This window comes from Aythya ferina (assembly GCF_964211825.1).
Source record: "Aythya ferina genome assembly, chromosome: 3".
NCBI lineage: Eukaryota > Metazoa > Chordata > Aves > Anseriformes > Anatidae > Aythya > Aythya ferina.
Window position 1 is genome coordinate 46,503,377 of NC_140298.1, and position 17,662 is coordinate 46,521,038.

At 39.5% G+C, this 17,662-nt stretch overlaps 1 long non-coding RNA gene across 1 annotated transcript in view; it reads left to right on the forward strand.

The window, feature by feature from the left end:
* Positions 1-17,662, forward strand: part of LOC311433987 — a 117,585-nt gene that overhangs the window by 29,107 nt on the left and 70,816 nt on the right. The gene's annotated exons all lie outside the window — the stretch shown is intronic.

Here is a 17,662-nt window from a genome sequence, read left to right on the forward strand (position 1 = left end):
ATATTAAAAAACAAACAACCACCAACCAACAAACAAACAAAACCCACAACATTGTATTCCTCTTTTCCTCTGTGTACACTTTTTTGTCTTTTCCTCATATGTGTCCAGATTTCCCACCCCAACTTGCTTTTAAAGCTGTGTATCATTTAGCCACCCAGACCTCTCCTTATCACTTAGTTATTTGGGTTGTCATTCTGTTGAATTATTTTCTTTTCTTATTTTTTTAATTATTCTTTTTATTTTCTACTGTTGGTCAATTCTTCAGTAAATCTGGGAAGGATGTGTGTCCGTCCGTGTCCCCCCCAGATTTGATAAGGGAATCTGGAACTGTTTAGAGCCAATCTCCCACAGCTTGTGAATCCATTACGACAGTTGGACCTTCATGGAAGGTCAGGAACAGTAATGTTTTTCAGATACACCTCTCCTTAATCTCATCATCTACCTCAAGAAGTTGTGCTTTCTCTTCTGGTGAAGGGAGCTTTATGATTCTATAATGTCTCTCTATAAATAGTTCTTAGATCAGCTGCAAGTGGATGAAACATTTTCCCTAAGGATGCTAAAGCTTCACACAATTTCTGAAACATGCTTTTTTGACTAGTTTTTCAGAATGGGGAGCAGTGCAGGCAAGGACATTGATGAGGTTCAGCTTACCAGCTGATGATCCAAATTCCTAGTATCTGATATCTTCACAAATTATTCCCTTGGGCATCATCTTATGGTATCATCTTCATTGAACAATGAGCAGCATTTCACATTATTATACATCTTTTCCAAAAACTTTGCACGTTTTCTAAAGTTATAGCTACTTGGGTGAAACTACTTCCATTAAGATATTATTTACTTGTTAATAGAGTAGACTTTGAACCCACCTTTGAAACATTTGGTATCTCAATGCCTTTTGAATATATATTTCTGAGCGTGTGTTTTATTTTTTTATTTTTTTATTTTATTCTTTTTTTTTTTTTTTAATTTAGCGGCTTTCTGCAGAATTACAGCCTTATGAAAATAAGAGGATTTAAAATGAGAGAAGCTGAATGCTTAGTGTTAAGCTTACCTACAGGTGATCAAAATCTGTGGTCAGATTTAAGTTGAGGCTCCATCTGCAAAGTCTCTTTACTGAGTGTAATTTTTACAAATTGCAATTATCATGACTGCAGAAGTTGCAAAGTAAGAGACTGATCCTTGGAGTGTCTGTACCCACCTCATATGTGATTTTCATCAAATTCAGTGAATTTATATGTACTTCCTATTAATCAAATTCTTTGGAGGGAACTATTGATGTTTAAATTCTGGGATTTCTTTGGAGCTGGAGCTGGTCATGTTTCTGTTTGCCTTCAGGTTTCTGATAAGATCACAGCCTGAAATAGAAGGAGTGGAAAGAGAAGGGTGATCATGTGACTAGATGTGAAAATATTCCTTTGAATAAACTTAGCACCAGTACTCATGAAAGTGTATTTCTGCATCGGTTGAATGAGTAATAAAGTATAATGAGGACCAGGATTTCTGCCTTCATCACTGCAATGAATTTTAATGTATTTTAAAATAAAAGCTCTGCTGTTTAAGAGTGACAACTGTGTTGTACAGTGTACAACTTGTGGAATTCCGGTACGGAAACTCTCATTAAGCTTTATTCTGCTACTTCAAGTGTATGTCCATGTATAACATGATTTTGAATTCACAGCACAGTCATGGGAAATACTTTAAAAATATGTTTTTAATATTGGAAGAATAGACTTGTCATGATTTTTGGATGTGTTTATATCCTTGGCTACATTGCCTGAAACCTCAATTACTCTAAAGCCAAACCAAAACAAACAAAAAACCCTCATATCTATGGGTTATTTTAAGCTCTCAATTTAGATTTCTTGGGATGAAGAAAAGCATATTTGTGGAAGAAGGGAGAATAAAGAAAGAAATACTTGATTGGAAGAAGCGATGGAGAACAGAAAGGATTCCTTTTGATTTGTTCTGATTTTATGAAATGTCGACTTTCTAAATATGTGGAATTTATTTTGTGTTATTATAAGAAATAAGAGCCCATCAGTTAAAACTTACCTGTAAATCTCAAGCACTCATGAACTATTAGAGAAACACAGAGAATTTTCTTTTGCTATTAATTTTATACAGCTCTTCCGTCATGTATGGGTGTCAAAATCTTTTTAATTAGAGATCCTAAGTACTCAAACAACGGTAGCTATTTCATGTCAGGTTCTCAGCCACCCTTCTTCATTATCTTTACTCTCTGTAAGGCAGTGATGAAAATGAACAACTCCTATACAACAATATAAACATTATTTCTTTTGTCTGCTTTCATACTTTGCCTCACATATACAGAGAACATGACTCTTAGTCAATACTTTATTTAGTAAAGCCTATGAGACTATATGTATAGATATATAAAATAAAAGGCATAGAAAGCAATTTTCAAAAGTAAACTTTTTTACCTTCTATATTCTTTTATTCACGGCTTTTAAAGAAAGCTATATGTATGCCCAGGGCTTCTGACATTAGTATCTGTGCTATGAAAAACCTCCTAAGTGGTCTCTGCAAAGAGACAATCATATATATTAGGGAGAATAAGCAACAGGAAACATATGTGATCTTACGGACTTTATCACCTTATGCTCAGGGCACAGTATATGTAAACTTTGTCCTTTTATGCTCTCAACCTCAGCTAAGGATCTGTTGCAGGATGGATTTGTGCTGCTTACTGTTTGGGTGGTGGCCTCCCCATTCAAGTTATCTCATGAGGGAAGAATTTCTGGATGTGAAGTCACCACAGCCCTCCTTCTATGCTATTTACTCCATGTTTTAATATTCATGCTTAAATATGGGCTTTTTTTTTTTTTCTTACAGGGTTTGGGAGGGAAGCAGGGAGGTCTTCATTATCAGGTTGTCTAGTTACTTTATGATATAAAATCAGTGCAAATGAGGAGACAGGGTCCTGGCTAGGACTGAGGAGAACAGGTCCAAACTAGCAGGCCTTCATTATCAAAGAAGAATCAGTCTATTCACATGGTGTCAGTAAATCAAAAATCCTGTTTTGTAGGCCAGCTCTGTATGTTGGAATAGTAAGCACATGATCATATCTGACATTATATCCTTTCAAGGACAAGGATGTGCACAGGACCCAGTTACTTCCAGCCTATTGCCATACCAATCAGAGCCAGCTCCTGAGGCTGCATCTCCTGGCTTCTGAAAAAGGCAGGAGAGCAGGGGGAGCTTTGACTTCTTCCACTAAAGCCACCAGATAATGATGAATGATCTTTCTGCTGCCAGAGAGAAGCATAAGAGGCTGTGTTGCAACGGGTGTGCACAAATCATCCATTAAGGTCAGCGATGACAGCCCTTGCCTTCTTAGGGGTGCATCAGCTTTCACTTGTTCTTTTCATAAACACAGAAGAATCAGATTAGATCCTGTACTTTAATAGCTGAGATTTTTTTCCTCTGCCTTTTCCCTCATCTCCAAATCTACCCCAATGCTGTCACAAGTCCCACACTAGGGCGGTCTCTTATTAACAGAAATGTTGCTGATCCCAGAGGAGAGATTCAGATTGGCAAAATATCCCATTCCAGGAAAATTGTCTCTTCAGCTCTGGGTTATGATGCACGAGTGTCTTTACTGCTTAGCTACAGGAAAAGCAGACTTCTGCTGTGACATTTTTATTCAGCGTCATGGCCAGCTGGAAAAATGTAATAGCGTTTTTTTTTTTTTTTTTTTTTTCCTTCTCTCTTTATTTTTTTTAATTATTCTAAAAGGCCTACTGTGGTTATATCTAAGATCTTCCTTTTTTTTTTTTTTCTTTTTCTTTCCTTTTTTTTGGGGGGGGGGTTGGGAGGTGAAGGGGGAGGGAGGGAGTGTTGTGAGGATTGAATGTAGTTGTTGTAGGACAGAGGAAAGGAAAAATCTCCTCTTAGTGCAGGTTTATCTTCGCAGCAACCTGCCCCAGTTGTGGTGTCACAATGTAATGGTTTTCTCCAGTATCTCAGCCCAGTCTCATGGGCTTTAGGTACTTGAAACTCTCCAATTCTTTTTGGAAACTACAAAAAACAAAAAGCACGTATAAGAGGAAATGGGTTAGGTGCCTGATTTTGAGAAAGGGTTATTGACATAAGCACAGACCCCTTGAGCTCTCTTGGAAAACTCTATTTTTGGAGAAAAGCTCAGAACACGTATTGCACAGAGATGACTAAAAGCATCCTTAATTTCCCTGCACAAAAGAAGAAGATAGCGAGTGGTGAATGTCCACAATGTATAGAATAGAAAATGCAGCCCCCAATTAAATTTCTGAAAGACAATAAACAGGCATAGTGACCATACAGTTTGCATTTGAGTATGCTGCTAATGCACAAATTGGGAGCTGGATTTTGTTGTTGTTTTTCCCCTTGGGAGAGAGTATTCTTTCCTGCTTCCCTCTTTTCTAATCGCTGGAAGCTGGGGAGGTGCTTTAAGAACATGTATCTATGCTTTCACTGATTTTAGACATTTTTCCCAGCCATTATAGAAGCAGAACTGTGGACCAGATGGAAGTTTACCCTGACTTTGTAGGGCCACTTCTGTGTTACTGCAGTGAAATGCAAATATCAGACTTGCAGAATTTGGAGGCTTTTCTTCATAAGGTCAGACCAACAAAATCAAAATGTGATTGAACTGAAACATCGTACATAGTATCAGTATTATGTAAAATAACTTTTTGAAACCATAGCTAAGAAAATGAAGGAAAATAAAGTGTACCCTGTATTTTTGGCTTACCTAGGGTGCTTCATTATCAATGAGCTTAAAATAAAGTTTAAACAAGCTGAAGAAGAAATGTCTAATATAAATGAGTTTTGTTGTTGTTGTTTTAAATAAAAAATCTGTCAGAAATGCTTGGTCCTATTCCCGTGATAATGCAGAAACAGGTAAATGGAACAAGTTTTCTGAAACAAGATGGCAGATGTTGCCTAGCTTGTTGATTTAACATATACTGTAAGTGATGCCTGATTTCTATAGCTCAGAAAAAAATACTTGAATGTATTTCTACATAAATTCATCTCTCTGGATTCTATAACAATAGAGGGAGGGAAGAACTGTCAGAAGAACTTGCAGAAAGACAATCTAGGATGTAGTTTCTGGAACATTTTGAATGAAAGGTGTGGGATTTGTTCAGAGCAAGGAATTACTCTCACAGAGAAGGCAATCTGTGTCTATCATAGAGCATGAATTGCACAAGCTGTCAGTTCCAGAAGCATAGTCAGCTTTGACCAGAATTGCTGTACTGCATCTGATGAGTGGATTTAGTAGTTCCTGGGATCACATTTTTAGTACTGCAGCTGCAGACCTGACAGACTGCAAGAGCTTCAGCTCTCAGAGCTGCAGCCCTCAGAGCTTCAAGGAAGGAGAAATAAATTTCCAAGAGGCACCATGCATGAAAATATTTATATAATTTCCTAGAAGATACTTATGCCTGTTCTTTCAGTGAAACATACATGTGAAGAAAGTATATGAAAAAGAGCAGAGCCTAGGTCTTTCTTCAGGATTGCAGTAGACTCATTAAGGTGATTTGTGCTATGTGTAAACCAGGAATGGATCAGGATAGTAAGTTAGAAGATATGACTGGAAGTTGTCTTTCTCAGCCTTAATTTTCCTCCATCTGACAGGTGTTATACAATAGCTTCCAAGTGGTCTGCTTACTTGCACTACCTAGATATAGAGTTGAGGCTGTTGTTCCCAGCACCAAATACAGGTACGATAGTTTAAGTTCCTGTTGGGTAAGAGAATGCCCTTTCCAAGGCCCTTCTTTCACTCGGACTCCTGGTGACTGCTGCATTGGCTTCAGTGTTTGTGCCTATCCACAGCCTTTACTTTTTTATCACCAGCTTTCTGCTTAAGATGTACTAATTTTGTGCCTTGTCCACCAATATCCCCTCTACAAGGGCATCTGGTGTTATTTGCCCTTCAAAAGCAATGGCAGATGAGTTTTTTCTTTGTCTGTTCCTGTATGTGCTGGGGGTCTCTAGCCTCTGTTTTGTTGGCTTCCCTGTTCTGCCAGAGCTGTAACTGGATCTTCAGGCTGTTGATCTTGTATTTGTTTACTTCTGAACCTGGTAGTAGATATGACACAGGTTGCACTGGAGCAGGCAGTGCCAGTGTTGCAGCAGCTCTCCCCAGCCCTCTGCCATAGCACTCTGACTCCCACCTCTCTGAGAGCTGCTGGGTGAAGTTTGCATGGCAGTGGGTAGGTCCATGTGCACAGCCCCATCTGGGGGCCAAAGTGCACCCTGTTTTCTAAAGGGCTGAGTAGGATGCTGCTGTGAGGTGGTGACACGCTGACTGCACCAGTGCCACCTTTGAGATTTTGGTTTTCATGGCCGTGCTGTAGATGCTGGGGGACCTTCCTCTGCTTTGTGAGGGGGCTGTGTCATAGCCCACAAAGGTGTTAGTCCATAGCAGAGTGTGCAGACAGATGTTTGTTCCTCTGCAGACCAATGTGTTGCCTTCAGCAGTGGTTCTCGCCTGCTGAGAGGAAGGAAAGTCTGGGTGTGGCCTGGGAGGCTGGACTTGTGGGTCTGTCTCCAGTGTGCTTTTCCACATAGGTACACAGCTAGGTGCTGGGGCACAATGTGAGGGGCAAACCACTTGTGAGGTGGGTGTCATGGCAAGGGATGTTTCGGCCACACTGTCCTGCCTGTGACTTCAGAATGCTCAGGACACATAGGATGGGTGCTGTAGTGAGAGAAGTCCTCCTTGGGATGGGCTTTGAAAACCACCAGCACAGTTTGATCTATGGCCACCACAGAGCAGTGTCTGATGCTGGTTCCCCTCACAGAGCACAGTCCTGACCTTTGCCTGTGTGCCCATGGTCTAGCCTGCTCTCAGCCTGTCCTGGCAGAGGTGCCTGGTGCTGGGGTTGCCCTGGTGCCCCCAGTGCAGCTCCAAATGCTGTGAGGGGATAAGATGAGCTCCCAGGCCCTGCCCTGCCCGACCCATGGGCAGCCCCTGCTGCTCCTGGCCCTGGGGAGCACTGGCAAAATGTGAGTAGACTTTAATATGTGCAATGAGAGCTGGAAGGAACTGAAACCAATGTGGGTTTATTGGTGTGGGTGCAGTTCAGGTGCCAATGACATAGTTTAAAAAACTATGTAGTTTTTTACTACAAAAGCTTTAAACTGTGCCTGCTCACTGGCAGTGTAGATGTGTAAGCTTACACTGTGTGCTGTTCTTGTTGGTGTTTTCTCCTTAATGACTGTGTTGGGTCTGTCTGAGCTGGAGTCACCTTTTCCCTGCAGCAGCCCACACAGTGCTGTACTCTGCACTCGTAGCTGGAACAGCACTGATATCACTCCAGTGTTGTGTCTATTGCTGCATAGTGCTGGCACAGCATCAGGACTCCTTCCAAGCCCCCAAGAGCCAGCAGGCTGGGGGTGGGCAAGTGATGGGGAGGGGACATTGCTGGGGCAGCTGACCTAAACCAACCAAAGGGATATTCCATAACACTTGATGTCACACTCAGCAATAAAAGGGGGGGCTCTCGTGAGAGAGGGGGCTGTTCCTCCTGAACAACCACTACGCGTTTGAGGCCCTGCTTCCCAGGACGTGGCCGAACACCGCTCGCTGATGGGAAGTAGAGAATAATTTTTCCTCTCTCTGTGCTTCCGCGCGGACTGATTGCTTCTTTTGTCTCTGTTTTTTTTTCCTCCCATTCCCTTTCCCTTTAATTAAACCTTTCTTATCTCAAACCTCGAGTTCTCTGTGTTGTATTTTCTCCCCCTTCCTCTTTGAGGAGAGGGGGAGTGAGAGAGCGGTTGTGGTGGAGCTCGGCTACCCACCTGAGTAAAACCACCACAATGACTTTGTCAGGATTTTTTGGGATGGAGGGAAGGGAGAGGGAGGAAGAGTTTGCCCCCCTCCTTTGTATCGTGCATGGGGCATACAGTCTTATGGTGGTTGGAGAGTTTAAGTTGACTGTAACTGCAGGAACCTGTGACACCGCAACAGAAGCGGAGCTCTCTCTCCTTGTGTGACCCATTGCAGTAGGCATTCAAAAGCAACCACAGTGAGCCTTTTACTTGCCAGAAGGTGATGGGTAGCACAGTGTGAGCTGTAGTGACCTGGTGTTTTCATGGTACTTTGGGGGAAAACTTTCTTTGTAGATTGTTTTCCATTGTGGGTAACTGAACTTGGTGGTTCAGGTGATATATTCAAGCTGTGTACCCTGTTCTAAGCACTGAACTGCTATCAGCTGCAGGCTTTTCTGCTGTAGACAGTGCTTCAACCGGGGGAGTCGTAATGCAGCTCCAATAATGTATAGTGGAGTTCTAAAATGAGAAGCTCACAATATGAGGATAACCACTTTGGTTTCACTGGATTATTTTTCACTGTCTTGTATATTCTCCTTAGGACACTTCCACATTTCTCCTTCTCTTTTCTCTCTCTCTTTCTCATTCTCTCTCTCTCTTTCTCTCAAATCTCCTCCAGTGCATTTGGCAGAAGAATGTGGTAGGTCACATCCTGCAGACTTCAGAATTCATTTTTCACCAATAACTCTTTCTGTCCAGTTTGCAGTTTTCATATTGCCCGTGTTTTAGCTTAAAAACATGCAACCAGGGAGTTTTGCAAGTTTCTGCTTTGAAATAAATTACTGCTAATAAATGAGTAGTCAGAATACACAATGTGGTTTTGAAAAGGCACCTAATGGGTTAGAGAATACACGTGAAGTGAGTATGGTGTCATTTTTGTTCCATTCTGTGAGCTAGAGACAGTGGCAGGTTCATCACCTATTTCACTTATTTTGATAAGAGACAATGCAAACAAGATTTTCTTGATCTCTGCTGCCAGTAACACTCATGCTCCTCTTTCACTTGGAAACAATCTTGCTTTACTGCCTGTTGTTTTACTCCATGCCATTATGCCCTGTTCATTTCCCCTTTTTTTTTGTCACCTTATCTGTCCCAGGAAATTGTACCTTTCTGTTTTATTACATCAAACAGGAATATTTCCAGGATATGTACAGCTGTGCTCTTGAACTTGTGACATTTAAAGGGCAATAGAATGCTAATGTGACTAATAAAACAGAAAAATGGCTTTACATAAGTCAGTGTGAAAATGGCTCAACCTATCTTTTAAACGGACTAATTTCAACAACATTCATTGATAGGGGCCTGGAGGGATACTGCAAAGCTTGGGGGATTGAGGTAGAACTGTAAAAACAAAGAAAGCTCTTGTCGTTTTCTTTTCACACCTTTAAAAGAGATCCAACCAATCTTACCTATTATGGGTACTCTTTGCCATCTATTTTCTGCAGATGATCATTCAGAAAGGTAAATGGCTGTATGTTATGTTGTTGTTGTACTTTTTTTTTTTTTTTTTCCTTTCTGTGAAAGATGTTGTAATCTGAAAGCAATTTTATTGGATTTCTTTAACATTGATTTTGGGATTTTTATTTGAACACACACAGTAAAAGTTTCACATTTTATAGTTCAGTATTTCTAGCTAGTGCTGCGAGGCCTAGAACAATTGCATCTGTAGTATTTGCAGGTCGTGTCCTTTCTGAGCAGGTCTAAGGCTGTACAGATTCTGAGTATATGCCATATGGGCACTAAATTACAAATTGATGTGGATGGATAGACAATAAAGGAAAGCATCTATCATTTTTACCTTTCTGACCTTATCCTTTCTACATTAATCAAGGTTTCTCAGTTAACATGAAAAACACCAGTTTTTCTGGGTTATTACAATAGTCAAAGGGCATCAAATAACAAGAACAGTTTGTGTTTATAATCCACAGTAATCCTGAGCTATGCTGCTATTCTTAATAGGATTGGGTTGTTTGATTAGGGGTATACTTACAAAGGAAATAAATGCGGGGCTTGAAAATTGGGAATAGCATTTGCTATTACTTGCAGTAAGAGAATTATAGTTTTTTGTTTTTTTTTTTTTTTTCTACTTCTTTAACAACAACAACAGCAACAAAACCAATCAGCTAGGGAATGCACAGATACAGATCTTATGTGACAGTTGTTTCAAAGTACTTTTAACTAGTTATCATTAAAAGCTTATTAAAATATTGTTTTGTTTAAGGCAAGTTATTCTTTCATCTTTTTCAGTAACGCATCATCTATTAAAATGTTTTGATGTGGAAAATTACTGCTTCAGGTCTGAAGAGAGTGACAAGAATAACGTTAGGAGAGTGATTAGAATAATGTTTCAGTTATAATTTGAGGATTAGTAACACTAATTCACTCTTCCTAGTGGAATAGAAACATGGTCACCTAATGAACTCTCCAAGCTGTAAATAAAGCTTTCTCTTCACTCCAAACAGTCAGTGACACTACTGATGGTTTCTTATACTTGGAGTTTGTGATGTATAGGAAGTGATCTATATTCTGGATCTTGTTCGCCCAAGTACCTCAAGCTTTTTCTTCCTCTGCTCTCTGAATGCCATGTTCATGTTATTGTAGCCTTGCATGCAGGCTATTGATGCAGCTGGGTGCAATGCTTTGCTGGAAGGTTGAGTTAGCTTGACGTATCTCCATTGACCACCCTGCATGAACTAACTCAGGTACCGGGGTTCCGTAGATCAGGATTGTAGCTCTGTATGTGCTTACTCAATGAGAAATGTGTGTATGTAAATAAATGCATGCTGTTGCAAGTGGTCTTTCTTTACAGACTAGTATTTCTGTGATCACATAAGTGATGTAGGGCACTTCTCTAATGAATAGTCATGTATGATGTAGGCATATCCTTGAAGAATTTCCTATCAGTTGGAAACTGGATGTTTTAATGCAGTTAATAAATGAATGTCATTTTTCACTCTAGCCGTGTCTGTTTGTCATTTTGTCCTCCCCCCCCCCTTTTTTTTTTTTAAATAAGAATCTTTTCTTTTACTGGACAAGTACTTCTTAATTTTTTCCTTCATCTTTTGACACCTACATGATGCAGATCATTTCCCTTTCTCGCTGCAGTTCTTTTTTCCTTCTTTCCCTTTGCCTGTAGCTTCTCCTCTGGGAAGAGAAAGGACAGGTGAAAATGATTATCTTGTGCTCACTTTCCAGATTCAGAGCAGTGAAGGAAATTTTACTGCAATCTGCTCCCCAGTTGAAAACAGCTGGGATAAACTCTCTGTAGATGTAGTAGTTATTTCAAGATTGCTCATACTTAGCCTTGAAGATTTAAAAATCCTCCAGACTTCTGCAGGAAATCTTTATTGAACAAAATAAAGCTAAGGAAAAAATATTATTGTTCAATAATATTTTCCCAGCAAGACTGAATGTCATTCCCAAGGTGTGTGCAAGACTGTAGAAGAAAGGTTGCTTTCTCCTTATTATGTTATACAGGGGAGAAATGTATTCTGAATTCATGAGGCCTTACAGTTTAAGTCCTACTTTTCAATGTCAACAGTTTTTTAGTCTCTCCTGGCAAATCTTTTCTGTGAAATCTGTTCTCTATCCATATGCTTTCCATCTTAGTATGCCACGTACTTTTGGCTTACCACACCCACAGCTCCATGACAGTCCATCGCACTGCAATCCTTCAAAAGGGTTTTTGATTTGGCAGTAATACTACAACATTTTGTTCTTGTAAATACTTGGCTGAAATAAACTCAGATCTTTGATTTTGCCTCGCTGGGAATTCGCATGCATTACAAAGTGCACCTCTTTAAAGGGATTAAAGAGTGCTAAGCATTCAGAAGTTATTGGCTGATGGTTTCCAGCTTTTTGTTGGCTTTGTGACCATTTATGATCTTACACATGGGTGAAGTGTCCACCTTCCTGTATGCTTGTTTCTCACATGTCTGCTGAAAGCAAATTCCCACAAAGTTTACAGAGATGACATGTAAGATTGGACCTTTTAGCCTTTGTTTATGTGACTGTAGACAGTACAGGTAAAGGGCAAAAGGTAATTAATGTGTAGGACTCTGTTTTTTATCCAGATAATCTTGTATTGTAAAAGGAAAGATCATATTAATTTAATAAGAGACTGCAAGTGGTTATTAATTAGTGTCTGTTTTTCATCTGTGTAGCTGATATTAATGGGCTCAAGATTGTAATGCATGGGTGATTTTTCATTGTGGCAACACCTTTGTTTGAGGCCTATCAAATTTTTCAAAAAATACTTTAGAAACGTTAGGATTTTCTAATGGTCTTCTACAGATTGTTTACCTTCCCAGAGAATAATCTAGTTTTTTTAAGACCTCATGTCTGACCAAATCTGTCAAAGGAGGTAGCTTTAACAGAAGTACAATGGTACTACTTCTAAAATTTGGACATTGAAGCCACATGAGTTAAAATGTTGGAACAGTCTAGTGATAAAACAATGATTTGGCTGACAGTGATAAGAATCTGCTGCTCACTAAGGAAGTCCAAGAAGCTGTATGACAAATGTGTACACCAACAGGGTGGCACTTGAAGGAGGTCAGTCTTGTTGGTAAGGACTGCGGGGTTGTGGGAGAAACTGCATTCCTGTGACAGGGTGGCTCCTGGCTCACAGCCATGATAAGTTCAACAGGATCCAGGATGAGACTTGGAGTGACAATCATGATGCGCATTTGTTTCTCTTACTGGCCAAGGTGCATATTTTTATTTACGGCAGTCACTAGAGAAGGAAGTTAGCAGTGAAATGTGAGAGTTTAGGAATCTCTTCAGCAAAATCTTTATTATTATTTTTGTGTGTGTGTGTGTTTTGTTGTTGTTGTTTTTTCCTAGGAAAACAGGTTATGTGACTTGCTGCATTTCTGACCCTAGAAATTGGTGGACACTTTCATTCAGTTTTGAAAAAGCTTAGTTGAAAGAGGGATGAGAGTCTGTACCTTTCAATGCTACGTTGTTGAGATCAGTGCTGTTTGTTGGTTGCTTTGTTTTATTTTTCAAACACTACCTTTGAATTGTGCTGAAAATCTTATTTAAAAGAAAGCTATTCAGTTAAGCTAATATTCAACCATACTCCAGAAATAATCCATATTACAGATTACTTCCCCTTGTCATTGTTCTGCTATTAGATATGCATCTTGTAGCTGCTTAACTTTTTTTTAGCATTTAAGTTCAGGGAGGGGAAGCCCTCTCTTGCTGTCTTTCTTGTTGTTCTGTGTATATATCATTGTGCTTGTATCTCCCCCTCATCTTATAGATGATGGTAAATCTCTGCAGGGTAAGATACAATTTTTAGTTACACTGCATCTAATGCAGTGTGGTTCCATTCAGGGAAGTCTTTTTTTTTTTGACAAGTCCTCGTGATTGCTCCAAATCATTGAAATGAGTTGCTGCCAGCTTTAAGGAGTGATTAAATCAGGCTAAAGCCTGATTCTTTTAGTCAGGTTTACAGTGCTCCTAAGTAACTCAACAGTACCTGCTAAGGAGAGGAAGTTTAGGTTGGACCTAGTACGGTTCACAGGATCTTGCAGAGATGAGTGTTCCCTGACTATTTCTCCCAGATCAGGTTTCCTGATGGTAACTTCTCCAGATGTAATATGTCTAACTCTACTTAAAAATTAAAGAAAGAGATACTTAAAATTTCAAATACTGTAACTTCATAAGCACTGTGGTTATTTTTTTCAGTAACTGAAAGTACTTAAGGATGGCTTGCTTTCAGGAGCATGAGGAGGGTCCAGAGTACATCAGAAGCTGAGCAAAGGAAATTTATTCTAAAGCTCTACACACACCTTCATGGATGCTCCTGGTGGAGAGCTGCACTGCAACTTTTTCTGCATTTAAAGTTTGCTTGCTCTTGAATGGCATCTCCTGGCTGAATTTCAGTGTTGAGGAGTTATAGCTCCGAAGACAGCATGCAGAAAGTGAGGAAATGGATGAGGCAGAGTTGTCAACTGCAGCAAGGTGACATGAACTTGCTAAGGTGAAGTGAGTCATAACACCATTCCCTAGAGATATCAGCCTGAAGTCATGTCTTCATATTGGTTTAAGAGACATGCTAAGAATAGGAAAGACAGTGTCCACATAAATCTGGTCTTTGATTAGCTTTGTTTGAATGCCATAGACTTTTTGATGGATACTTTGTGTTGGGGAAGTTGCTGCATACTGTCACCGTGCAAGACTCCCTGAGGGAGCTGTTAAACCTGCTTGGTATCAAGGCTCCTAATCAAAATGGAATAACCTCATCATGCTGATATACGTGGCTACATTACAAGGCCCTGTTCTCCAAGGAAAAGTAGAAGCATAGCGCTGTCATTTGAAAGGAGCATTTATGGGGGGCAGAGCCCTAGAAAAGGCATCCAAGACTGGTAAAAACTATTACTGCACTGAGATAATACCTCAACATTCAGATAAATCCATTCAGGAACTGCCTGATGAGAAGCAATAGTACACTTAGGACAACGAATAAAGCCCCCAAATGCACAGTTTTATTACTGTATCATTTTATAGTCAAACACTGAACATTTTACGGAGTGAATTAGTTTTCTGCAAATATGGTTTATCGGAAGCTAGGGTTATTACAAAAACAAATGTACAAAGATTGCTTTTTTTTCTCTCCCATTCCTCCAAAAGAACATAGGGGATAGATGTGAAAGGGTATGTTACATGTGTAACAATTAGTCTTTAGCTCAGAGTAGGAAAAAAGCTCACTTTAATAGGGCTAGACAAAAGCAGTTGCATCTGCCTTTAATGGACAGAGAAAGTTTTATGCTCCCAGGGTATCCTGATGTGCTGGTAGCAGATGAGATCTCATGTGGGATCTTAAATGTACTCCAGAACACTTTATGCTTGCCACAAGTGCAGTGGAAAAGATATACAAAAGATAAGATTTCAGATACTTTGGCAAAGCTTGTAAGGTGGTATCACTAATGTTATCAAATGAAAGTATATCTATAAAAGCTGAATTTATTTGTGATTCTTAAAAAATAAAGTATAAGAAATTCCCTGTAGGCATCATTCACTGGAAGCCATGGTAAGCTGTAGAAAGAGGTTTCCGGGTAGTAAATATGCCCCTGATGGAAGGATGCCATTTGGGCACAGGAGCTCGACTGGACAACTGTTTGAGTAACACCAGGTGGAGCTGCTACTGGGGCCAAGCACTTTCTTCTCCCAAATGTTCCTCTATTTACTCTCTTCCTGTACAGGCCCTGCCACCTAGTGACTTATTCAATCTCCAGTTTGTATTCAGTCAGGATGTTTACCACATGTACAGTAGTTTCAGAACTAGAGAAAGTCTGTGTCCTTATTGTAGGGCTTGGGATTACAGTCCACAGAGAAAGAAGACAGACAGTTTGAGTGGAGATGTTCTGAGAATTAGCATCATTTGTGCAGAGCTGTAGATATCTGCAGAAGCATGTATACAAGTATGCCTTGGATATAAAGTCAAGTGGAGCAACTATGATGAAAGAAATGACTGACCAGAGCTTGCAGACTTGGAAAGAAAACTATCTTACAGAAGAAGCAAACGATGCAAATAATAAGACTTTTTGCCTGAATAATATGTTAGTGCACTTAAGAAAATGAAATAAAGTCTTCTGAACAAACAGGAAAACAATGCATTGTAAAGATTCCAGTAGCACCAGCTGTAAAAAAAAAAAAATAAAATAAAATAAAAAAAAATGTGGCTATACTGTTCTAACAATTAGGCATAAATACCAAATAAACCACAGAATGGCAACTAACAATCTAGGTTAGACGACACAAGAAAAATAAAGCCAAGCAAAGCCAAGTAAATGCCATTAGGATGCTGTGGACTACAATCAAATTCTAAGGGAAAATATTCATGCAGAATATTGACATTATGTAAGCAACATACAAGGTGCTGTTTTCAGCCAGTTTATCTTTGTCTGCCTTTTATGACATCAAAACCTCAGAAATATTCCATAAAGAAGTGTTATTGCTTAGATTGTATTGGAATATTGGTCTGTCTGAAGTATCAGTCAAATGTGTTAAGAAATGTTTGGTGTTTGAATAGGAAGGACTATGAGATGTTGTCTCCTGCTCCTCTCTGCCCTGACACTGGGCCGACTATTCCTGAGCTGACCCTGGGACCTATTTTTCCACCCTTGGTTGAAAGGTTGCAGTGGTGTGGATTCTACTGCTTCACTTTGCTGCCTGATTTACTACCTGATTAGTTTTGTAGGTAGGAGTTCTTTCATGCTATCTTATGCACTTTTTCTTCCCCCTCATTAGCATATTTCTATTTATCATGATCACAGTGAGCACAGGGATTTGTTGCTCTTTTTTCCTCTCTTTAATACTGGAAGACTTCTACCTACTGAGCTACTGTTCCATGACCCTCTTCAGCATCCTCTCTCTCTGTCTCTCTCATCATGCTCTACCCCCAGCAAACCCATTCATTTGTCTCTCCTAGAATAATGTATTTCCAAATTTCTGAATCATTTTATTTCTGCTTGGCTCTCCTATTTACCTCCATCTCTCTTTCTGTGTGGTTTCCCAGAACTGGACTTGGGTTGAGCTCCAAAAGGGCTGAGCAAAGTAATGTCTTTCACATGGCACGTGTATTGATATAGTTCAACACCTTGTCAGTGTTTGAAGTGCTTCTGCCTAACTAGTTATTTCCTGTTTTGCATTTGCACATTTGGCTGCTTCTTCCTGAATTTAAACACATCTTTTTTTCCTACATTTTTTCTTGTTAGGTTATGAGGATGAGGAGAGGGGAGGAGACGAGATCAGTGAGCGAAAGGAGAATACTGTTAACTGGAAGAAGTTTGTGGGAGACCTAACAGTTGTCCCCAAACACTATCAAAGAGGCTGTCAAGAAGATTAGCCTGATGCTTCACAGAGGTGGGAGAACAACAGGCAAGGGATGTAAATGGAACTAAGAGAGACTGATACTAGATTTACAGGAAACCTTTTTCACACTGAGGACAGCCAATGAAACAGCTTGCCCATGGCACGTTGTGACTGTAGGTCGTGCAATCTCTATCCTTGGCTTGAGGAGTCAGGTCTTGAAAAACTTCTTGAGCAACCTGGTCCTTGAGCTGGAAATTAGGCTAAAGCTTCTAACTCTTCCAACCTGAATTTTCCTATTATTGTTTGTCTTGTTCTCAGAGTCATTCTAGGCTCTGACTCTCTGAAGTGCTTACAGTTCTTTTCAGTATGAGACTGTACTAAATAATTTAAATATAATCCTATTTCATTTTCAGTCATTAATGAAAATACTGACTAGCACTGGTCTCACTGCAGATGCCTCTTAAGCTCAATTTGAGATTCTGAAAATTCCTAATTACTGCTTGAGTATGTTTTTAAAATTATGTATTTATCTATTTATATTTCTTTTGAATTGTATTTTGCTGAAATGAGAACGTAATGTGGGTGTGTCAAAAAGTTTAAGCAGAATATAGATATCATATATTTTCCTTTCTGCTTATCATTTAGGCTAATAATCCTTACAAGTATACCAAATTAAACTGGTATTATATGACTTATCCTTGTTTTATTATTGCTTTTTATTAGACTATTATCTTCTCAGTCATTACAACCAATAATGAAATTATTCCTAGTTGTTATTCCACTAAGATAACTGGGGCTAACTTGCATAATGTATATTGGGATGTTATTTTAGACAGGCACTGCTTTACTTGTCTCTGTTTCTTGGATAAACTTTTGTCCTCTGAAGAATTAGAGATGGTTTTAGCTGGCTCCTGACGTGCTATACGGTGAACTTCATCATGTCCAGTTCTGTTGAAAACATCTAACTCACTGTTGTACTCTTCAAGATGTTTCCTTATTC